Consider the following 25,699-nt stretch of genomic DNA (forward strand, 5'->3'; position numbering starts at 1 on the left):
CGTTATTAATTTCATCACATGTATTCTTAAATTTATTCCACACTGCTTAACAGACACGTGTAGTTCCATAAAAAATTTACTTTTCTTTTATCAAACACACGAGTCTAAAGCAAAAACAATTTTGTGATTTATTTACATTCAAAAATTTTTCAGCCAGACACAATGTCCAACCACTGAGTCTACAGTTGTCTGTTTTATTTTTAGCTTCTGATTATTCTTATCGCTTGATTTGCTTTAATCGTCATTCGACAGCATATCTAGTATAGGTATAGCACACACATGTCAGGATGGCCGAGCGGTCTAAGGCGCCAGACTCAAGTGTCACAACTTGTTCTGCTCAAGCAGAATTTGTACGATAGAGCGTTCTGGTCCTCTCTGAGGGCGTGGGTTCAAATCCCACTTCTGACAAAATAATTTTTGTAACATTATTAAAAAAAAAGATTAATAAAACTAACTATAATATGATTAGTTTCGGTAAGAAAAACATAATGAAAATAAAATTAAAGCATAGAAACAAATGAAAAAAAAATTGAGGTATTTTCCCATAATAACAAAATTGTATCGGATGTTTCTACACTGAAAAAAATATTTACCTGATATTTAAGATTACGCAACCTAAATTTTACGATGTGCAATTTACAAAATATTAAAGACAAATTTCTTTAAAATAATGCAAATTTAATTAAAATAAAGTTTATAATCTTTGCTTCAAATTTTTCTTAAATTAAATGTAGGACGCAAATTTTGGAAATTTGCATCCCTCCGTTAAAGTCGCATGTCTTTAAACCAAGGCAAAATTCCCTTAAAGTAAAGAAACACATTTTTGATTTAAAGAAATCGTCCTTAAATTAACTGAAATATTGAATCTTTAAATTTAAGATAAAAACGGTTCGAATATAGGCTAAAACTTATTTTGAGGATTTAGCATCTTCGGTTTAAAGTTTTTTTGGAATTAAGAAATCGCTGTTTACTTTGAAGTATCTGTTCAAATTTAAATTTTAAAACTGGCATTTGTTTGTACGTGAATAGCTTTGTTAATATACTGCGAAAGGAGAACGAAAATTCGATAAATGAGTTCTGCATTCTAATTTTAATTTTATTGATCGTAGATTTAAAGCCACATAGGTCGTTAAAAAATGTCTTTATTTTAAAGAAGCCGCATCTTTGGCTCGGAATCAATACCAAAATCCTTAAGGGAAGGTCTAAAACTTTGGATCCAAGTAAACTTTTTTTTTTTTAGTGTACTAGGGAGACAATAAAAACCTTTAATGCAAGTTGGATGAGAGCAGGCAAGTATATAAAATAGAAAAATTAACTGAGGTTGCTGCAAAACAATTGATATTTATTGGAATGTCATCTCTAGATTCGAAATGGACTAATAAACTCCTAGGAGAGATTTAGAAAGGGAAACGGTCACATAGAAGACCGCTATAACTATATGAGCCCAATAAGACTACTAAAGAGTTGAAGGCTAGAAGTAGGACCTATACGAATACTAATACGGTGAAGATAAAATCTAAGGCAACTGAGAGGAGAACTAGCATTCTCCCTTCGACCCTTCCCTCATCTAGACCACGTGAACAAAATAGAAGGAGTAGAAAAATTACTGAAAGAACACTTGTCTGGCGGAAGCAGATCTTTTATATCTTTAACCATACACTAAATTAGCTGCATAAGGATCAACGAAATATGTTTGCAAAATTCTTGGCATAATTTTTAATTTGTGGTCATCGCGACCTTTAGAACTTATTCGACCATTAATTATTAAATCGTGGTCATCGCGACCTTTACATTAGAACTTATTCGACCATTAAATCTAATAAAATTCTAATCACTTTAATATGTCAGGATGGCCGAGCGGTCTAAGGCGCCAGACTCAAGTGTCAAAACTTGTTCTGTTCAAACAGAATTCGTATGAAATATGAGCGTTCTGGTCCTCTCTGAGGGCGTGGGTTCAAATCCCACTTCTGACAAAATAATTTTTATCATTGCTAAAAAAAACTTCTCAACAGAACTATAATATGTAAGGGTCCTGTAAAGTATAGATGAGTAAGAAACAAAAATAAAAACAGAGAAAAAAGATAAAGATTTATGTATTTTTCCATAACAAAATAGTTGTCTGCAATGTTTCAACACGGAAGGCAATAAATACTGTTGATAAGTAGGATAAGAGCAGGAAAAAATATATAACATAAGTAATAAAAATTAGCTATGGTTGAAACAAGACAACTGATGTTGATTGTAAGGCTATCTCCAGATTCGAGCAGTGCTAATAATTTCCTAGGAGAGATTTCGAAAATCAAATGGTCGCGTGGAAATCCCCAGAAATCATATGAGCTGAATAAAAGTACGAAGAAGTTACAGGGAGTCACCAGAAGTAAGAACTACCCTAATATAGTCCTCTTCCGACCATGCCCTCGAGAAAGGACCACGAAAAGTGCTGGACACTTGTCTCACTTATGGAGTTCATTTATATTTTAAATCATAAAAATATTTATATTTTGAATGAATTAGCAGTACAGGGATAAACGAAATGGGTTTCTAAAAATCTTTGCACAAGTATTACATCTTGATCATCACGATCTCCTTATTAGAATTTATTCGAACGTTAAATTTAATTAAACCCTGACTACTTCCATGTGTCAGGATGGCCGAGCGGTCTAAGGCGCCAGACTCAAGTGTTAAAACTTGTTCTGTTCAAACAGAATTCGTATGAAATATGAGCGTTCTGGTCCTCTCTGAGGGCGTGGGTTCAAATCCCACTTCTGACAAACGATAGTTTTGTCGGATATGAATATGGAATGCGTTAAGGAATGTTTATAGTAAAGAAGAATATGAGCTATTTCAGCGTCGTAAGAATATTTATGTACATAAATGTTTAGAACATAAATAATTTTGATCATTGTAAGACCATATAGTGTTAATAAAAAAAATTAACTGAGGTTGCGGCAGGACAACTTATGTTCGTTGGAAAGTCGTATCCAGATAACTTATTCGACAAATAAGTTTAATTAAATAATAACAACTTTAATATGCCAGGATGGCCGAAAAGTCTAAGGTGAAATAAAATGCACAGTTTCTTATTTGTCCTTAATATAAAAATGTTCAATTTAAATAGTGTAAAACAAATGGTTTTTATATAACATATCACTTCAAAAATACTTCTAACAAACTAAACAATCTATAGAAGAGCATTCTTGGATGTACATTACAACTAATGATTTTAATATTTTTTAATGCACCGAAAAAAAAGTAAACTGTTTTATAAGAAGAATGAACTAACTTAACATATACAAACATTGAACTTCAAATTTTAAGATTTGCACAAAGCGTTGTAACAGCGGGATATTTTTTAACCGCAGTTCACGAAAGTATAGCCTCTCAGAGAAGAAACAAATATAAATTTAATTTAAAAGGAATCATTGGGCCAAGTCATGACGATTTCAACCATACAGTAGTTCATTCTTACTATTTTTGGGAATCGTACGAAAATTTCCCGCTGCTTTAGTTCATATTGAATTTATGTGTACGGTCATTGAACTTAATACCCACATTTAATTCATAAAATTATTGAGACATACTTAAAAAAAAGGAAAATTTAATTAGGCTATGGAAAATTTCGAAAAAAATAATAAAATGTAAAATAAATAATTTTTGTACAATAAAAATAAGTTAAACTTAGCATTAGTTTACATGCGGATTTTTTTTAGCGTGAGTACAAATTATATCAAGTATTGTGTAGAGAACCGCAGATAATTCGATCTAAAAATTGGATTCGTCAAATCAAATGAATTCAGACAAAGTTAGAATTTAAATCATAATTCAATTGAATTAATCTAAAAGAATTTGCAAAAGTCAGGATGGCCGAGCGGTCTAAGGCGCCAGACTCAAGTGTTAAAACTTGTTCTGCACAAGCAGAATTTGTAGACGAGCGTTCTGGTCCTCTCTGAGGGCGTGGGTTCAAATCCCACTTCTGACAAAACATTTTTGCGAATGACTGCCTTTGCAAATATTTAGGTGCAAAACCAACTATAAAATTAATTGTATTTATGAAAGAATGATTAAGTTATAATTATAAAAAAAAAATGAGTTTGTTGTATATAAAACAACGACTTTAGTATCAGCTAAGTATTTATAAACACATTGTGTTGTGATGACTAAAAGTTTAAATTTATATATAAATTAAGCATTCATTTCCAATCAGCATTTAAATAAAATGGAAAAATATCAAAAGGATATAGATTATTATTAAAAATAAAATTAAATAACGAAATACTGATCAAACCAATATTAAGCAAAGTGTTAATTAATTTTCCAAAATCTATGAAAAAATTGTTTGCCTTTATTTACTTTTGGCAAAAATTTTGAATTATTAAAATTATTTATATAATACATATGTCAGGATGGCCGAGCGGTCTAAGGCGCCAGACTCAAGTGTTACAACTTGTTCTGTTCAAACAGAATTCGTACGAAATATGAGCGTTCTGGTCCTCTCTGAGGGCGTGGGTTCAAATCCCACTTCTGACAAAAAAATTTTTTCAAGGAAAGGTTTCGTTCCAAGAGAGAAATACGTCTTTCATAGTACGCAAAGAAAGAAATTTCGCGTTTTAAGGACAAGAAATCTTTGTGAACACCGCACTATTTTTTTCAATCTAATACTCAGTGAAAATTGTGAAGTTTTTTATTTATATTTCTATTGAATAAACAAAAACTCCAATAAATGAAAAAAAAATCGTTTCATTTATTTTTCTATTCGAAACAAAATTTGTTCTTTATAGGTGTATGATGAATTTTCGTAGTTTTTATAAAAAAAGTTTCTTACTTTAAGGTATGTTCTATATTCAATTTTCAAGCTGAAAACCAGCTTGTTTTCATGGTTACTTTTTTGAATCAATTAATTTGGAAATATGAAATGTATCGCAATCAATGTCCTGGATCTTTTCCATCCATAATTTCACTAGACTTGATAAAAATTTAATCGTTTAATGTTTTGGTAGAAAAATCGAACAAATATGACAAATGTTCGTACTTTTTATGAAAAAGGTTCCCACTTTTTATGAAAAGTTTTGGTATTTTTTCGTATTTTTCATGAACAATTTTTGTTCTATTTGTTAGAAAAATATGTATCGTCAAAAGTGAAATTTGTTGTAGTACACTCAAAAAAAGTTTACTTGGATCCAAAGATTTTGACCTTCATTTAAGGATTTTGGTATTGATTCCGAGCCAAAGATGCAGCTTCTTTAAAATAAAGACATTTTTACGGGCCTTCCTGGCTTTAAAGTTAGGATCAATAAAATTAAAATTGTATACAGATCTCATTCATCGAATTTTTATTCTCTGTTGGCGATATATTAATAAAGTTATTCATGTACAAACAAATTCCAGTTTCAAAATCCAAATTATCCCAAGTACTTCAAAGTAAAAACTATTTTTTGAATGCTAAAACTTTAAACCAAAGATGCAAATCCTTAAAATAAGTCTTAGTCTATATTTGAAGCGTTTTTATCTTAAATTTAAAAATTCAATATGTCAGTTGAGTTAAAGACGATTTCTTTAAATGAAAAATGTCTTTCTTTATTTTAATGAACATTTGCCTTACTTCAAAGACTTACAACTATAACAGAGGAACGCAAAATTTCAAGATTTGTGTCCTAAATTTAATGAAAAAAAATTTTTGAAACAAGGATTATAAACTTTCTTTTAATTAAAATGTCATTATTTTAAAGAATTTTGTCCTTGCGTAAATTGAGTCCTAAAATTTAAGTTGCATAATCTTCCACATTAGGTCAATATTTTTTTAGTGTAACTAGTTTGAAAAACGCCACAACTACTTTAAATTTCAAGTTTTGAATAATTTTCAGTAGCATAGGCATGCACTACAAAATTGAATAAAGGTAAATACTCAAGTACATTATTAGAGACCAATTTATGCCGCAATGAAACTTCTACGTAAATTCGTACTTTTTATGAAGAAATTGTAACGCGGATTTTTTCGTAAAATATTCATAAAAGTTATTCGTAAAATTTACGAAAATCAAGGAAAATTTCGTTGTTTTAATGAAGAATAGTTAATAACAGTAGGTTTAGTACACGAGAGTCAAGTGTAAAAATGTGTTCTATAGAAACAGAATTTATGAAGTTAAAAGATTTTTTTTATATAGGTATATATATTACTAGAGACACATATATATCAAACTTTAATGGTATTCGTTATAAGAAAAATAAATTCTTGCGATTTGCGATTCCGAATATCGGAACATGGGGGATTGTCTAATAAACTTGAATAGTCTTGAAAATAGAAAACAATAAAAAAAACTAATAACATAGTTCAAAGATAGTGTGGCGACACTCGTTTTTAAATTTGATTTTTTAAATCTAATTTGTTTTGTGTTTTTTGTCAAATTATTTTTTCACTTCAATTTTTACTTTTTCAAATTATTGCTATCAATTTCTAAAAATAAATAATTTTAAATTTTGATAAATAGCGTGCATTATTTGAACCACCTACATTGGTGACCCCGACATAAGAACACTATGACTGAAGAAAATACGGGAAGAGAAGGCTCAGACCTTCAAAACTCTTTAGCTTTCCAACAGGCACAGCCTCAGATTGCCTCCACAACCAGCGTAAAAATTCCACCATTTTGGAAGCAAAACCCTAAACTCTGGTTCATTCAAGTTGAAGCGGTATTCAAAGTCAATCGAATTACAAGAAGTGAAACTAAATACGACCACATAATTTGTAATTTAGACCCGGAAACACTAGAATTCGCGTCAGATATTATAATGGCTACAACATTCGAGGGATGTAAGTACGAGGCTTTAAAAAAGAAACTTATTTCCGCATTCACAGGATCCGATGAAAAGAAACTCAGGCGTCTTTTATTGGGAAATGCCATTGGTGATCAAAAACCCAGCCATTACTTACAAATGATGCGCAATGCGGCAACTGGTCAGGTTAGTGAATCAGTTTTAAGAGCGTTATTCTATGAACAGATGGCAGAGAAAGTTAAAATAATTCTCACTGGCAACAAAGGTAATTTGGAAGACATTGCAGAACAAGCAGACAAATTAATGGAGCAACTAAATCCATCAATATTTGGAATCGAGAACAATCATTCCTACGATATGTCTGCTATATTAAATAAAATCGACGCCCTTGAAAAACGTTTCGATCAGGTTCGATCCCGTTCACCAGAATTTTTAAGATCACGAAATAGATCTCGAAGTAAATCCAGAGGCCGAAAGGAGTATTGCTGGTATCATAACAACTTCAAGGATAAGGCGCTTAAGTGCATAGCGCCCTGCTCATTTCCAAAAAAATAGAATTGCATTCGGATTTTGCGGCAGCCGAATGCGAAGCAATAAACTCTTGCCGCCTCTTTGTTAAAGATCGCCAAACACAAAATACCTTCTTAATAGATACTGGCGCAGACATTTCTGTACTTCCTAAATCATTCTGTAAAAACTCCATTTTAATTGCAAATAATAATAATGCACCTGTCAATCTCTTCGCGGCTAACGGTACTCCAATTAAAACATTCGGGACTAGTATTCTTTGTTTAGACCTTGGTCTACGCAGAAATTTTAAGTGGAACTTCGTTATAGCTGACGTAACCAAAGCAATTATCGGATCAGATTTTCTGTCATATTTTCATATTCTTCCTGACTTGAAAAATAATCAATTGGTTGACGGACAAACAATGATTAAATCTCAAGCTACCATAACAAAGGAATCCTCCGGCGGTATTACGGCAATTCTTAAAGATGATAGTCAATTTACAAAGTTACTATCGGAATTTCCAAATATTTATCGGATGTCAAATGCCCTCCAACGTCTACCACAACATACAGTTTTTCATCATATAGAAACTAGAGGTCCACCGTCGCATGCCAGGGCCCGCCGTCTGGACACCACAAAATTAGCGGCAGCTAAAAAAGAATTTGAATTTCTCCTTGAAAATGGTATAATACGTCCGTCGAAATCGGAATGGTCAAGTCCTTTGCACATGGTGCCCAAAAAAGATGGCACTTGGCGATGCTGTGGAGACTATCGCGATTTGAATAAGAAAACTGTCCCAGATCGATACAACATACCGTTTGTTACTGATTGCAACCAAAAACTTAACGGCTGCACAATTTTTTCAACTTTAGATATGGTGAGGGCATATCACCAAGTGGACATTTTTCCAGATGATATCAAAAAAACTGCAATTATTACGCCTTTTGGCTTATACGAATATATTAAAATGCCATTTGGGTTAAAGAATGCTGCACAAAGTTTTCAAAGGCTTATGGATACGGTACTACGTGGCCTCGACTTCGTATTTTGCTACTTGGATGACGCACTAATAGCATCAAAAAATCATGAAGAACACTTGCAACATCTTAGGATCATTTTTCAACGATTCCAAGATCATGGAATCATTTTAAACCAAACGAAATGCAAATTTGGACTCTCAGAAATAAATTTCCTTGGTTTCAAAATCAACGCATCCGGATTAATGCCCACAGACTCAAAAGTGGAAACTATTACAAACTACCCAAAACCAAACACCATTCAGGAGTTGCGACAATTTTTAGCAATGAGCAATTATTATAGGCGGTTTTTACCCAAGGCAGCTGAGCTTCAAATACCTTTAAATGAATATCTAAAAGGAGTCACAAAGAAAGATAAAAGACCAGTTATTTGGACCATGGAAGCCGAAAATGCATTCGTCCGCTACAAGTCGTTGTTTGCTAGAGCTGTTATGCTATCTCACCCCAAGCCTAATGCCCCAATGGCTCTTAAAGTTGACGCCTCCAATAACGGCATTGGGGCCGTTGTGGAACAAATGGTTGATAGTAGGTGGGAACCTTTGGCTTTCTTTTCTAAAAAACTAAGCCCTTCACAAATCAAATACAGCGCGTATGATCGCGAATTATTAGCCGCTTATGAAGCCATCCGTCACTTTCGTCATATACTAGAAGGTCGACAATTTACTTTATTCACAGATCACAAACCGCTCTGTTTTGCTTTTAACCAAAATTCAGAAAAGTCAACTCCCAGACAATGGAGACACCTTGACCTAATTGGGCAATATACGACTGACATACGACACATATCTGGTCGAGACAATAGCGTGGCAGATACCCTCTCCAGAATATCAGAAAACTCTGCAATTGATTACAATCAAATTTACTTGGCTCAACAAAACGATGAAGAACTCACTAACTTGTTGTCTTCCAAAACAAAACTAAAGCTAAAGAAATTGGAAATACCTTATAGCAAAAAAAGCATTTACTGTGACGTTTCAACTAACAAAACACGCCCCTATGTGCCTCGACAGTTTCGAAAAAATATTTTCGAAGATATACATAACCTGTCACATCCTGGCATCCGCTCAACTAGGAAACTTATTTCCTCCAGATTTGTGTGGCCCTCTATGAATAAAGACATTAATCGATGGACTATAAACTGTCAATCTTGTCAATCGTGTAAGATACACCGTCACACAAAATCCGCATTGGGTAATTTTGATTTGCCAAGCCGCAGATTCGCATATATACATATAGACATTGTGGGACCATTGCCACAGTCAGAAGGCCATCGATACCTACTCACTGTTGTCGACCGATTTACACGTTGGCCCGAAGCAATTCCACTTAAAGACATCACTTCGGTAACCATATGCAATAACTTATATCAGGTTGGGTCTCACGATTTGGATGCCCGGATAACATATACACAGATCGAGGTGCACAATTTACTTCACTAAATTTTTTAAACATAGCAACATTTCTAGGTGCAAAAGTACATCATACAACCGCCTACCACCCTCAGGCAAATGGCATTGTGGAACGTTTTCACCGCACTTTAAAAACCGCTATAACATGCCATAAAAACATACAATGGACAAAAACACTCCCTGTTGTGATGCTAGGGATACGATCAACTTTAAAGGAAGATATTGGTACAACTAGTGCTGAGTTGGTATATGGTGAAAGCTTACATCTCCCAGGAGAATTCTTCCGAAATACAGCTGATACATCACAAGAACCATCAGATTATCTGCAACATCTTCGTAATGTGTTCGACAATTTACGACCATCTAAGACCAGTAATCATGCCAAAAACACACCATTTTTAAACAAAGATTTAAACAATTGCTCACATGTATGGCTACGAATTGATAAAGTTCAAAAGCCGTTAATGCCCAAATATTCAGGACCTTATGAAGTGACTGAGCGATCTTCAAAGTACTTTAAGATTCGAATGGGTAGGAACGAAGAGAACGTTACAGTGGATCGACTTAAACCAACTTACGTCGATGATAACACGACATCGTTTGAAACTCACTCAAGAATTTTGATTTTTTAAATCTAATTTGTTTTGTGTTTTTTGTCAAATTATTTTTTCACTTCAATTTTTACTTTTTCAAATTATTGCTATCAATTTCTAAAAATAAATAATTTTAAATTTTGATAAATAGCGTGCATTATTTGAACCACCTACAATAGTACTTTGTCTAGTATGGAAGATTAATCGATATAATTATAATTTTTTTGAGTGCATATTAAAACGAGAGTGATTGTTTAAAGCAAAAAAAAATATAAACCAATTTGGTCATTAGCAATAAGTCAGGATGGCCCAGCGGTCTAAGGCGCCAGACTCAAGTGTGAAAACTTGTTCTGTTTAAACAGAATGTGTCTATTGAGTGTTCTGGTCCTCTCTGAGGGCGTGGGTTCAAATCCCACTTCTGACAATAAATATTTTGAGTTGTTTTGTAAAGCATAAAAAATATGGAAGACATTCTCCCTTATACTGAAAATTAACGAATTTATTGAAAACAAGTGTTTTCTTTCCAATTGTTTTCTTTTTTATATTTACAGTGAAACAGTTGATAACCACGGTCGTCCAAATTTGGGAGGTGTCCAGTTATGAGAGGTTAATTTTAATGTGTTAATATAGTAAACATTTCACGAGAATTTTCCACTTTTTGGAGGAAAATTCAGGTTTACTTGGATCCAAAGATTTTGACCTTCCTTTTAGGATTTTGGTATTGATTCCGAGCCAAAGATGCGGATTTTTTAAAATAAGGAACTTTTTTTGCGACCTATCTGGGTTTAAATCTAGGATCTATAATTTTTTTTTAATGTTTACAGTGAAACAATAGATAACCACGTTCGCCAAAATTTGTCAAAATTTGGGAGGTTTTCAGTTATGAGAGGTTAATTGGAATGTGTTAATAAAGCAAACATTTCACAAGAATTTTCCACTTTTGAGAGGAAAATTTCCGTCATATTTTAGTCATGGCGAGAGGATATTGCAAAAGCCTTCAGCATAGATCTGTTTGGTAAATATGACTCAATTTGGGTGTTAAATGCTATCTTTTTATGGAAAATTATACTCTTGTAAATCGAATCAAATCTAGCACCCACTATGCATAATCTCTTAAATTCATTCATCTTTCATGTATTGGCTTTTGTTACTTAAGAATGCAGCAACAATTTTTCGTTATTTTAATGGAAAATTTATTTAATTTAATTAATTGATTGAATCGATTATTTCTTCAATTTGAAATGACAATACTTCAAATCTATTGGTTATTGAACAGTTTTCATAAGTTAGTTAAATGATGGATTATATCAATTAAATTTTCCAACTTAAACAAGATTTTTACTTGAAAAATATTTAGTGAGAGGTGTTTCTATGTATACATAGCCTTAAAGACGTCGATCACCTTGAAATTCCGTAGTTTTAAATATATACGCTCTAATATAGAACTATTTATTGTTATTTGCTTAAAGAAAATATGTACGAGACACGTCACGAAATTTAAACATATACGATTTAAAATATTTAGTACGCTATCTAATACCACCCCACCAAGTACGTTTGCAAAAACTATTACAAGATTTTGTTTACATTTGTCAACCATCAAAAAGTACATTAAGCAACAAGTAGGTCGCTTATACAAACTTTTCTCCATGATGAATTCAGTCGCATTGTTCATGCAAAATACATCATAAAAAGTTCATTGTTCTCATTATTTTATGGGTATAGAATTAATAAAGTAATGTAAGTGGATGTAGTTTAAAAAAATATATTTTAGAAGCATTTTATCTTGAACATCATAAATGGTACACGGTGATACCAATGATAAATTCATCGGCACTGTTGCGCTAGCAAGGAATAAACTTAGACAAAATAAGTATATGCGGCCAAAATTTCGGTCAGGCCGAATCTTATGTACTCTCCACAATGGATTGCATAGAAAGTTCTACTAAAGACATCCTCAATCGAATTACTCGATGGTGGGGTTGCTTTAACCTTCTTTACATTGTCTTCCAAACTGGAAATTAATCGATATAGAGTCTATGTTAGACAAAAACGCAGATTAAATACTTATTCAAGAAAATTCTGATTATATAGAAGTTTATATCCCAGCAAAAAAATTGGAAGTTGTTCCACAAACATTTCTTGTAAAGCGCATCCTGGAATCCCCCATCAAGTTTTTTTCCACTTCCGATGCAGTCGTTTTGGACAAGTCCGCAAACATTTCTTTTAAAGCGCATCCCGGAATCCCCCATCAAGTTTTTTCCACTTCCGATGCAGTCCTTTTGGACAAGTCCAGAAACATTTCTTTTAAAGCGTATCCCGGGATCCCCTATCAATTTTTTCCATTCCCATGCAATCCTTTTGGACAAGTCCAGAAACATTTCTTTTAAAGCGTATCCCGGGATCCCCTATCAATTTTTTTCCATTCCCATGCAATCCTTTTGGGCAAGCCATAGAAAGTATGGAATTAAGCCGTTTTGAGTGAAAATTTAAGTTTTGAATAATTAAATTTCGCAAAAAAAAATAGAAAATCAATAAAAAAAGTTAAAAAAATAATAAAAAATAAAATCATCCCCGCTGGGATTTGAATCTGTGCCGTTTGACTGTTTCACTTCCATGGAAGTTCTTTTGAGAAGGTTTTGCAAATTACGATAATTTTATTATTATTACTATTATTATCATTATCATTATTATTTTATTTTTTTTTTTATTTTTAGTAGAAAAAATATATTTCTACAAAAATATATGCCGAAAAAAAAACATATAAAACCGATGTATAACATAAAAAAGTATTTTTTTTTTTTTTTTGAAAAATATTTAATAAAACAATTGCCGCTGTTAAGTTTTGAACCAGCGTTCTTAATTTTTTCATTCATTATAATAAAGAACATCTCAGGACCCTGGTTCAACCCCCGGTGGAAGCGAAGAAGTTTTTCTATTTGTAAAAATTAGATAATAAGAAAATAAAAGTGTAACAAAAAACAAGTATATACATCAGTAAGTTCGGCCGGGCCGAATCTTAAATACCCACCACCATGAACCAAATATTAGGGTTTCCTTTGAAATTTCAGGAGGGCTTGAGGACTTGAGGACACTTCCCGAAGATAAATTTAAAGATTTCATCCATGAGGACTATATCAGATTCTGGATTTATAAGAACCATTTTTGTTTGAGTTTTAGAGGAATCATTAACATCTCTTGTAAGTGTGCAAGAAAATTATAAAATAACGTCTTGATTTGAAATCTTAAATCTGTAGAAGTAAAATCTGGAAATTTTACATTGAGTTTCAAGCAATTTTCATCATCAGTGCGCCTTCTACACCCTCAAGAAGTGAAGTCGGTCTATATGGTGGCATTACCAAATGGACCTATAAAAACCTAATCCGATACACGTTTTTGTGAGCCTAAAATACCAGAATATTTACAATTTCAGCAAATCAGATAAAAACTACGGTTTCTAGAAACCCAAGGAGTTAAATCGGGAGATCGTTCTTATGGGGGCTATACTAAAATATTGACCGATACTCACCGTTTTCGGCACACCTCTTTATGAGCCGAAAATACCTCTAGATTTCCAATTTCAGGCAAATAGGATAAAAACATCGGATTCTAGAAGCCCAAGAAGTAAAATCGGGAAATCGGTCTATATGGGGGCTATACCAAAATATGGACCGATCCTCACCATTTTCGGCACACTTCTTTATGGTCCTAAAATACCTCTAGATTTCCAATTTCAGACAAATTGGATAAAAAATAAGGTTTCTAGAAGCCCAAGACCCCAAATCGGGAGGTCGTTTTATATGGGGAACATACCAAAACATGGACCGATACTCACAATTTTTGGCACACGTATTTGTGGTCCTACAATACCTCTAGCTTTCCAATTTCCGGTAAATTGAATAAAAACTGCGATTTCTATAAGCCAAAGAAGTAAAATCGGGAGATCTGTTTATATGGGGGCTATACCAAAATATGGACCGATGCTCACAATTTTTGGCACACGTATTTGTGGTCCTACAATATCTCTAGATTTCCAATTTCAGGTAAATTGAATAAAAACTGCGGTTTCTATAAGCCCAAGAAGTAAAATCGGGAGATCGGTTTATATGGGGGCTATACCAAAATATGGACCGATACTCACAATTTTTGGCACACGTATTTGTGGTCCTACAATACCTCTAGATTTCCAATTTCAGGTAAATTGAATAAAAACTGCGGTTTCTATAAGCCCAAGAAGTAAAATCGGGAGATCGGTCTATATGGGGGCTATGCCAAAACGTGGACCGATACTCACCATTTTTGGCACACCTCTTTACGGTCACAAAATACCTCCAGATTTCAAATTTCAGGCAAATTGGATAAAAACTACGGTTTCTATAAGCCCAAGACCCCAAATCGGGAGGTCGGTTTATATGGGCACTATATCAAAACCTGGACCGATACAGCCCATCTTCGAACTTGACCTGCCTGCAGACAAAAGACGAGTTTGTGCAAAATTTCAGCACGATTGCTTCATTATTGAAGACTGTAGCGTGATTACAACAGACAGACAGACAGACAGACAGACAGACAGACAGACGGACAGACGGACATCGTTATATCGTCTTAGAATTTCTCCCTGATCAAGAATATATATACTTTATATAGTCGGAAATCGATATTTCGATGCGTTACAAACGGAATGACAAACTTATTATACCCCCGTCACCATTCTATGGTGGTGGGTATAAAAATACTGATATTAATAAAAAGTGAAATTGGAAGAACAATTTTTGTTTTTTAGTTTTTTAAATTTCTTCATCCAAATGAACTTCCGAGGCACAACTTCTAAAGTAATGCAAAGGACCCAAAAATGGAGTACTTCAGTCCTATGACAAGCCCATGGTAAATTCATTGGAGATGATACAAATTGGGGATTCAAACTACTTTTTTGGACGCTCTTTTTTTTTTTTGCTGGGATGCACTTAAAAAAAGTTTACTTGGATCCAAAGATTTTGACCTTCCCTTGAGGATTTTGGTATTGATTTGGAGCCAAAGATGCGACATCTTTAAAATACAGTCATGTTTGGCGACCTATCTGGTCTTAAATCTAGGATGAATAAAATTATAATTAGGATACAGATCTCAGTTGTCGAATTTTTAATCTCTTTCCGTACAAATAAATGCCAGTTTAAAAATCCAACCTATAACTTCAAAGTAACAAAATATTTTCTTAATTCCAAAAACAAAACAAAAACTTTAGGTCAAACATGCTAAATCCTCAATATAAGTCTTTGCCTACATTTGAAGCGTTTTTGTCTTAACTCTAAAGATTCAATATTTCACTTAATTTAAGGACGATTTCTTTAAACCAAACATTTGTTTCATTTGCCTTAGGTCAAACACATATAGTGTTATCGGAGGGACGCAAATTTCCAAAATGTGTGTTGTATATTTGATAACAAAAATTTGAAGCACGGATTATAAACTTTATTTAAATTAAAATTCCATTATTTTGAAGAAATTTGTGCTTAATATTTTGTAAATTGCTCATCCTAAAATTTAGATTGAACAAATTTTCGCACCGTAATTAGGGGGTCAAATTTCAACCTAATCGAATGAAATTTGTTCCTCCATGAGAATTCAGAAGTCAAATCTGGGTGTCGGTTTACATGGGAGCTATATATAATTTTGGATAGATATGAACGAATTTTTGCATGGTTGTTAGAGGAACTAACACCACGTACCGAATTTCAAACGGATCAGATGATGTCGCTAGATCGCAACGACCCAGAATATGTACACTTTATGGGATCTAGGTTAGGTTAGGTTATGTGGCAGCCCGATGTATCAGGCTCACTTAGACTATTCAGTCCATTGTGATACCACAGTGGTGAACTTCTCTCTTATCACTGAGTGCTGCCCGATTCCATGTTAAGCTCAATGACAAGGGACCTCCTTTTTATAGCCGAGTCCGAACGGCGTTCCACATTCCAGTGAAACCACTTAGAGAAGCTTTGAAACCCTCAGAAATGTCACCAGCATTACTGAGGTGGGATAATCCACCGCTGAAAAACTTTTTGGTGTTCGGTCGTAGCAGGAATCGAACCCACGACCTTGTGTATGCAAGGCGGGCATGCTAACCATTGCACCACGGTGACTGGGATCTAAGACCAATATTTCGATGACAAAGTTAGTATACTCCCCACCAACATTAATTGGTATTAGATTCGATTAGGTATTGTCGCAAACGGTTAGTTCACTTAGACTTCAGTTCATTAGCACAATGACAAATTGACACATTGTTTATTTATTTATAGAAGGCTTAAGTGCATCCGTTTATATATTTTCTAACACTAACTTAATTAATTCTAATCCACATTAATTATAGCGACTCTTGTAATTCATCTATTGAAGAGAAAGTTGTTGAAAAATAAATTCATTAGTCAACTTCAAATTTTCTTAATATCCGTGACAACGGACGACTCAGAATTTCGCAACGACCCAGAATATGTATACTTTATGGGATCTAAGAGCAATATTTCGATGTGTTACAAACGGAATGACAAAGTTAGTATACCCCCCACCAACATTAATTGGTATTAGATTCGATTAGGTATTGTCGCAGCCGGTTAGTTCACTTAGACTTCAGTTCATTAGCACAATGACAAATTGACACATTGTTTATTTATTTATAGAAGGCTTAAGTGCATCCGTTTATATATTTTCTAACACTAACGTAATTAATTCTAATCCACATTAATTATAGCGACTTTTGTAATTCATCTATTGAAGAGAAAGTTGTTGAAAAATAAATTCAGTAGTCAACTTCAAAATTTCTTAATATTCGTGACAACGGTGCCAGTATTGGAGATTTGTCCCAAATTCGGGAAAATTGTTCATGGATGGGGATAGGTGACGAATATGGTTTATATCGGCCCATTTTTAACAACGACTTCAATAGATCACCCAAACCAAAATTTATTGTCGATTTTTGTAAGGAATTTTAATTTACTTGTGGGATTTTTGGGGACGAAAGCCAGGAATATACTGACAATACTAGTCCGTGAAGATAACCACCGAATTAAGTGAACATTTTTTAAGTCAATTTTATTTAGTGCAGTAAGAAGATTTCTTATCTTTGAGTTCACCTTCTCTCCTCGAAGGTGAATTTGTTTCTTGTAGTCCACTGTTCGCAGTTTGTATCCCTATCGTCCTTTGCCTTTTTATTTAGAAAAGCAGCAGTATACCAAGATGCATTAGTTGACCTGATTTAGATTGAATGACTTTCTGACGTCATTATGTGGAGCATTGTTATGAATTTGGATCATAATTTTCTCTGTCATTATCATTTATATCATAATCTTTCGAGTTAATTTTTTTACATGTATCTCACATTAATCATTTGAGCTGATTTCACTACGAACTCTCTATTGTATGATCTATTGTTAAGACTTTGACATCTGTGACAGCTTTAGAATGGATTAACTTGGGAATCTAGTATGTGGCTTTTTTCCGTAAGTTACTTCTAATAAATTTAAATGGACGCAGAGATAAATATAAACCTTGCGGGCTGATTTAAGATCTCTTGATGGCCTAAGGTATGAACTGATTTATAACTTCGATATATTTTTTTTTTTTTTATAAAATATAGCATGTTGTCTTCAATAAATTTATTAGATGAGTTGAGTTGCCTTAGCGAAGATATGCTTAGGTTTTGTCCCTCTCTTTGTAAAGCAAATACCAAGAAAAAAAAACGGATGTACACTGAAAAACCAATATTGACTTAATAGAACATATTAGAATACTAAAATTATAATATATTATGCATATTGTTATAATTAAGATGATATTATTTTCAAAACCTATTGATAAAATTTGTTATATTTATTGATTTCAACTTTACTTGATTTGAAATCATGAATATTTCGTTTTTAATATTGCTTTAAAGGTTGGAGTACAGCAAATTTACTTTCATATAAATCTTTTATGATTTTGAATCTTTGATTTTTTTATTTAATATTAATCACAAAGAGTTTTATTAATATATGTTTGGAGAACCAATACACAAAAAAATAATACTGTTCGCCGATTGCGAAAAATATGGAAATATAGAAAACAAAAAACACTATAGTTTAGTTTTTTCAATATATAATAAAGCAAAATACTTTATTGATTAGGTTTCAAATATAAACAATATTACCTAGTTTCCAACACCAATTGGCTTATCAATAACAAGTGACATGAGAGATGCTCTCAACCAAGTTGGCGGAATTTCGAATTTTGACATTTCTCTTCTTGGAGGGATGTACTAAAAAGTAGTATACAAATTTGAACGAGCACTATTAACATTGTATTCAAAATTGAGTAAACCAAATTAACTTTATACTATCTAAAAAAAATACTTTCCTCCGAAACGCAACTTTACACCAACGAAGTTCGTTTTTCTAATTAAACTCACTCACTCTATAAAGGCAAACAAATCTTTGTTTATGGTACCGGTTGCCACGTTTTGTCACGAACTTTGTTTGGCTTGAATGATACTAAAACGAAGACTTCGTTGATGAAAGATTTCTTTTCTCAGAAAAGAAATTCATTTTTTTGCGTAAACAAAAATAGGTTCTATTTAATAATTCTGCAATGTCCGTCGTTATGATGCTAGATTTTACTCATTTTTAGTACAAAATATTTTTTTTTTGGTTTTAATTTAATTTTATTATTATTTTCGAAAGTTTCCACAGTTCAAAACAATTTTTCATACTCACCAAAAATTTTTTTCTGATTCAATTACGAAATTAATTGATCCAATTAATTTCTAAATTGAAATGTCTTCAATAGCGAATGTGAAAGTATCAATCACAGTTTTAACTGGGCATATAAAATACTTGATTAAAAAATTAATGGATTTCATAAGAAAACTTTAATTAATTTTTTAATTGATTCAATTAAATATTTAATTTTTTTGGTTTTAATTTAATTATTATTTTCGAAAGTTTCCACAGTTCAAAACAATTTTTCATACTCACAAAAAAATGTTTGTCTGATTCAATTACGAAATTAATTGATCCAATTAATTTTTAAATTGAAATGTCTTCAATAGCGAATGTGAAAGTATCAATCACAGTTTTAACTGGGCATACAAAATACTTGATTAAAAAATTAATGGATTTCATAAGAAAACTTTAATTAATTTTTTTAATTGATTCAATTAAATATTTAATTGATGTTGATTGTAAAACTCAATTAATTTTTTTATTTAAAACGTAACTATTTTCAATTACTTTCTTAACTGGCTTAGTGTATTTAGTTTGATTAAAAATGTATTGTTTGAAATAAATTTTTAATTAAAAATTTAAAAATTTTCAATCATTGACTTAATTAACATAATTTGTATACATTGCTTAAAAAGTTAAATGTATCAATTAATTTATTAATTGAAGAAAAAAATTCAACTTCAATCAACTTTTTAATTGGAAATATTTTGGTGATATTTTTTCTGTGATATAACATGTATGTCTCAAACACTTTATAAATTAAACATACACGCAGGGAAGGAATATGATCATCCCAAACATGTTTCAAGAGCAAAATGTTAGTTTTGGATGGTGGTCATGTAAAATGTTTAACGCAAAAATTTTGTTTTCTCGACAAACATAACATAAATGCCGAAATCAGATACATCATTTCCGAGAACATTGATTGCGACAAAAATGTTACATGTTTCCCTCCAAAAATAACACTTTGCTCTTTAAACATGTTTGAGGTGATCATATTCTTCTCTGGGTACACACAAAAAATTTTTTTCTGATCCAATCACGAAATTAATTGATCCAATTAATATTTTAATTGAAATGTCTTCAATCACAGAAATGATAGTATCAATTAAACAATTAATTGAAGGCCAATTAAAAATTAATTGATCCAATTAAAAAATTAATTGATACTATTAATGTTTGTGATTGATTTTTGTTTCAATTAAAATATTTGTTGATATAATTAAATTTTTAATTGAATATTTTTTAAAACTCAATTAAAATTTTAATTGGAAAATTTTTTGTAAAATTTTTTTCTGTGTATAGGTACAATATATATATATATATATATATATATATATATATATATATATATATATATATATATATATATATATATATATATATATATATATATATATATATATATATATATATATATATATATATATATATATAGTAGCAGAGGTGTGGAGAATGCGATTTTAACCAACACCAAACGGCGATTAATTGATTTGAGCTGATTTTCTAAAATATCGAAGATCGATTAGCCGAATATGAAAATGATCAAAAGTCGACTACGACGAAAAGTTAATTAGTCAAAAGTCTGAAAGATACAAAAGATTAGAAAAGACTTTTGAAGCCTTGTTTTCTTTCTTCCGAAAAATGAAACTTTTCGGTTAATTTAAAGTTTATTTCTTTCTATTAAGGAAAATAAAAAGACATAACTTTAGTGTAGGGAAGCAAATTTTTCTTTCTTTCATATTGTGCAAATTTAGTGTCTTAAAAAACAATTTGAACAATTTTTAATATTGTGGCAATATTTTTTTAGTGTACGATATCGACTTTTATTCTTTCCCCATTATTATTTTGGGTTAAAATTAAAGTCTTTGGGCACTTAATATATTTCGTATAACTTTAATTGTCACGGTTTCGTATTTATTTATAAACTTATTTATAAGAGACCTTACGAGGCATTTGCGCTGTTTTTGTTTTCTTTTGCCGCAAATATCGTCTGATGTGATATGATTTCATCTATCATTATAAGCGAACATTGACACCTTCAGTAATAATGACCAAGCATATAAATGCTCAAGCAAAAACTATTGCAATCAAAGCATAATATCTTAAAGTTAGGGTGAATGTTGTGATAATAAATTTAAGTTTGTTGTTACCCTGTGTGTTTGAAAGAAAACTGAATGGGTTCAAAACCAATGAAATTTCAAATTGAAATTCTTGTGTTCGTTAAAACGAATAACTAAAATGCGTTAAAACGAAAATAGAAACAACCATAAATAAGATCTACATCCCAGATATAAGCATATAAAACCTTGACTTAAATACAATTTCTTTAACAAAATACTTCTATAGTATTGTCGTGAGGCAAAAGATTTCATATACTTAACCCTTTCACTACCGATGTCCACTTAGAAGGACATTCGAAAAAGGCACCAAATTCTATTTTCCCACTTAGTTTCGATTTATTTCTCGATGTTATTTTAAAGTAGAGGCTTTAATCTAAATAAGCTATAAATATTTTCCATATTGGTGAGGTCAAAAATACATTTTTTATAAACTTCTTTAGCAATAAACGAAAAATATGAAAATTTGAGAAAATTTTTCTACTATATGTTTCTAGTAAATGGACATTCATACAAAAACTATAGCTGATACTTTTTCGGGTTCTTTTTTGTATTTTTTTCTCACACTTTGAAGGATATTATAAGCCAAATAGCGCTTATTTTCGTAAGGCCATTTGGTCATAATTCAAGAATCAAGTTTTCAGAACAAGCTCATATAGCTCTTGAAGTAATTGAGGTAGGTTTTCAAAATGGTAATTTTTGTTCTACATGCTGTTAGTACAAGTAAAAACAGAAGAAAAAAGTTATTAACATTAGGTTTATTTCGGTAGTGAAAGGGTTAAAATATGAATGTGAATTTTGCTTACCATAGAAGTCGCATTTCTCTGACATAAAGTTTTTCCTTTTTCTAAAAGTCGATAAACTTTTCAATGACGACGTGTTGTCCTCATTTGTTTGTTTTACTAAAGCCTTAATAATTTAGAAAAATTCTTCAAAATTGATGAAATCACCTTCAAATTTTTTGATTTTTTTCTATCTGGACTACAAAGTAAAAAAGCGTTAAAGAATGGAGGATGTTTCTCAATACTTTATTTTAAAGATGGAGTTTGAAAATTTAAGTTGTTATTGCGCCATCTTGGAATGACTTTAATGGAAGGTAATGAAAAATGCGAAAAAAAATGGAAGGTAATGAAAAATGCGAAAGAAAGTCAAATTAAAAAAAAACTGTCATAAATGTATCGTTATTTCAATTCTCCGCTTCTTTGGCTCGGAATCAATACCAAAATCATTAGTGTAAAGACAAAATCTTTGGAAGAAAAGAAGAAATTTGAGGATTTTTTCTTTAAGTCAAAAATGTTTTTCTTACCGTTAAGGAAAGTTTGCCTTACTTCAAAGGAATACGAATTTATTTTTAAGATGAATATGGTAAATTTAATTACATAATTTTTAAAACTGAATCTTTTTTTGTTAGTTTTAAAGAAATATATTCTACAACCTAAATATAAGGACCCACAATTTACACAAAAATTTTAATTAAAAGAAAGTTTATAAACTTTGCTTCAAAAACTGTTTTCATTAAAATTTGAATTTTGCGTGCCTCCGTTAAAGTCAAGTATTTTGAAGTAAGCCAAATTTAACTTAAAATTACGAAAACATTTTTGACTTAATGAAATCATCTTTGATATAACTGAGATATTGAAATTTTCTATTTATGATAAAAACGCTTCAAATATAGTCTAAGACTTATTTTGAGGATTAAGCATCTTTTATTTACTTTTTTTAATTAAGAAAACGTTTTTTTTACTTTGCAGTATCTTTTATAAATTGGGATTATAAACTGACATTTAGTTTACATGAACAATTTTTGCCAAATAAAATAGTTAATGAAATAGAAAGGAAATATTTATAATTTTTATACCCTCCACCATAGGATGGGGGGTATATTAACTTTGTCATTCCGTTTGTAACACATCGAAATATTGCTCTAAGACCCCATAAAGTATATATATTCTGGGTCGTGGTGAAATTCTGAGTCGATCTGAGCATGTCCGTCCGTCCGTCCGTCTGTTGAAATCACACTAACTTCCGTACGAAACAAGCTATCGACTTGAAACTTTTCACAAGTAGTTGTTATTGATGTAGGTCGGATGGTATTGCAAATGGGCCATGTCGGTCCACTTTTACGTATAGCCCCCATATAAACGGACCCCCAAATTTGGCTTGCGAGGCCTCTAAGAGAAGCAAATTTCACCCGATCCGGCTGAAATTTGGTACATGGAGTTAGTATATGGTCTCTAACAACCATGCAAAAATTGGTCCACATCGTTCCATAATTATATATAGCCCCCATATAAACCGATCTCCCGATTTGGCTTGCGGAGACTCTGAGAGAAGCAAATTTCATCCGATCCGGCTGAAATTTGCTACATGGTGTTAGTATATGGTTTCCAACAATCATGCAAAAATTGGTCCATATCGGTCCATAATTATATATAGCCCCCATATAAACCGATCCCCCGATTTGGCTTGCGGAGCCTCTAGGAGAAGCAAATTTCATCCGATCCGGCAGAAATTTGGCACATGGTGTTAGTATATGGTCTCTAACAACCATGCCAAAATTGGTCCACATTGGTCCATAATTATATATAGCCCCCATATAAACCGATCACCAGATTTGACCTCCGGAGCCTCTTAGAAGACCAAAATTCATCTGATTCAGTTGAAATTTGGTACGTGACGTTAATAAAGGGTGATTTGTTAAGAGCTTGATAACTTTTAAAAAAAAAAAACGCATAAAATTTGCAAAATCTCATCGGTTCTTTATTTGAAACGTTAGATTGGTCCATGACATTTACTTTTTGAAGATAATTTCATTTAAATGTTGACCGCGGCTGCGTCTTAGGTGGTCCATTCGGAAAGTCCAATTTTGGGCAACTTTTTCGAGCATTTCGGCCGGAATAGCCCGAATTTCTTCGGAAATGTTGTCTTCCAAAGCTGGAATAGTTGCTGGCTTATTTCTGTAGACTTTAGACTTGACGTAGCCCCACAAAAAATAGTCTAAAGGCGTCAAATCGCATGATCTTGGTGGCCAACTTACCGGTCCATTTCTTGAGATGAATTGTTCTCCGAAGTTTTCCCTCAAAATGGCCATAGAATCGCGAGCTGTGTGGCATGTAGCGCCATCTTGTTGAAACCACATGTCAACCAAGTTCAGTTCTTCCATTTTTGGCAACAAAAAGTTTGTTAGCATCGAACGATAGCGATCGCCATTCACCGTAACGTTGCGTCCAACAGCATCTTTGAAAAAATACGGTCCAATGATTCCACCAGCGTACAAACCACACCAAACAGTGCATTTTTCGGGATGCATGGGCAGTTCTTGAACGGCTTCTGGTTGCTCTTCACTCCAAATGCATTAATTGTTTGCTCACTTGGTCGATTATGTAGACCATAAATCGGACGTAAAGCGCGAAACACATTTCGAACCGAACACTGATTTTGGTAATAAAATTCAATGATTTGCAAGCGTTGCTCGTTAGTAAGTCTATTCATGATGAAATGTCAAAGCATACTGAGCATCTTTCTCTTTGACACCATGTCTGAAATCCCACGTGATCTGTCAAATACTAATGCATGAAAATCCTAACCTCAAAAGAATCACCCTTTACAAGTAAGGATACTTTTAAAACACAATTCTCTTGCAAATTTGGGTTTTGTGTACTTGCTTCTAGGAAGCAAATTTTAATTTTTCGCTTTTTCAACTTTTTTTCTTCGTAGCTATTAAAGTCCTTTAAAAACGAGTTAACGACAACTTTATTTTTCTTTATTTTTCGACTTTCAGTAGAATTTATGCTATGATTCAAGTAAAATACGTCTTTAAAATAAAGAGTTGGAAGACATGCCCTATTTTTGAACGATTTTTTGCCTTGTAGTCAAGTTGCAAAACGACAACAAATTTAAAGACAATTTCATTAATTTTAAAGAATTTTTATGAATTTTTAAAGTCAAGGTGACTTCAGCCCAAAACTTTTTTCTTTCATGTTATGATACCCATTTTTAGTCAAATCACTTAATTATAAGGACAATACGACTTCATTGAAAAGTTTATCGACTTTTGGACAAGGAAAAAACTTTATATTAGAAAAATGCGTCTTCTATGCTAAGCAAAATTTGCATTCGTATTTTAAAAATATGAAATCTTCGGCCTCACGACAATATTTTTTTTTTCAGTGTATATAAATCGTAAAAGAGGACATGGAGATTTTTTCCTAAATTACAAAACAAACAATATAACCAAAATATTGCCAATTAAAACGTTGATTGAAGCTGAAAAGATAATCAACATTTTATTTTTTTTTAACTATTTATTATCCCACATTAACAATTTAATTTTGTAAAAAAAAATATTTCCAAATAAAAAACATAATTGAACTTTTTATTCGGAAAGGATTAGTTTCATACTATTCATTGGTATATTAAATTTTGAACTATGTACAAAAAAAATTTTTTGACGTAATCGCGAAATTAATTGATCCAATTATTTTTTTAATTGAAATGACTTCAAT

The 25,699-nt window shown here is 32.0% G+C and overlaps 6 non-coding genes across 6 annotated transcripts; all 6 read left to right on the plus strand.

Annotated features, from left to right (window-relative positions):
• Positions 1-281: 281 nt before the first annotated feature.
• TRNAL-CAA (transfer RNA leucine (anticodon CAA)) lies at positions 282-408 on the plus strand. Its single transcript has 2 exons — positions 282-319; positions 364-408. It is a non-coding gene; the product is annotated as a tRNA-Leu (tRNA).
• Positions 409-1,843: 1,435 nt separating this feature from the next.
• On the plus strand, positions 1,844-1,973 carry TRNAL-CAA (transfer RNA leucine (anticodon CAA)). Its single transcript has 2 exons — positions 1,844-1,881; positions 1,929-1,973. It is a non-coding gene; the product is annotated as a tRNA-Leu (tRNA).
• A 668-nt stretch (positions 1,974-2,641) lies between these two features.
• TRNAL-CAA (transfer RNA leucine (anticodon CAA)) lies at positions 2,642-2,771 on the plus strand. The gene is made up of 2 exons: positions 2,642-2,679; positions 2,727-2,771. It is a non-coding gene; the product is annotated as a tRNA-Leu (tRNA).
• Positions 2,772-3,854: 1,083 nt separating this feature from the next.
• Positions 3,855-3,979, plus strand: TRNAL-CAA (transfer RNA leucine (anticodon CAA)). The gene is made up of 2 exons: positions 3,855-3,892; positions 3,935-3,979. It is a non-coding gene; the product is annotated as a tRNA-Leu (tRNA).
• Positions 3,980-4,397: 418 nt separating this feature from the next.
• Positions 4,398-4,527, plus strand: TRNAL-CAA (transfer RNA leucine (anticodon CAA)). Its single transcript has 2 exons — positions 4,398-4,435; positions 4,483-4,527. It is a non-coding gene; the product is annotated as a tRNA-Leu (tRNA).
• A 6,092-nt stretch (positions 4,528-10,619) lies between these two features.
• TRNAL-CAA (transfer RNA leucine (anticodon CAA)) lies at positions 10,620-10,745 on the plus strand. Its single transcript has 2 exons — positions 10,620-10,657; positions 10,701-10,745. It is a non-coding gene; the product is annotated as a tRNA-Leu (tRNA).
• Positions 10,746-25,699: the final 14,954 nt, after the last annotated feature.

Source organism: Haematobia irritans, chromosome 2 (genome assembly GCF_050003625.1).
Source record: "Haematobia irritans isolate KBUSLIRL chromosome 2, ASM5000362v1, whole genome shotgun sequence".
Taxonomy (NCBI): domain Eukaryota; kingdom Metazoa; phylum Arthropoda; class Insecta; order Diptera; family Muscidae; genus Haematobia; species Haematobia irritans.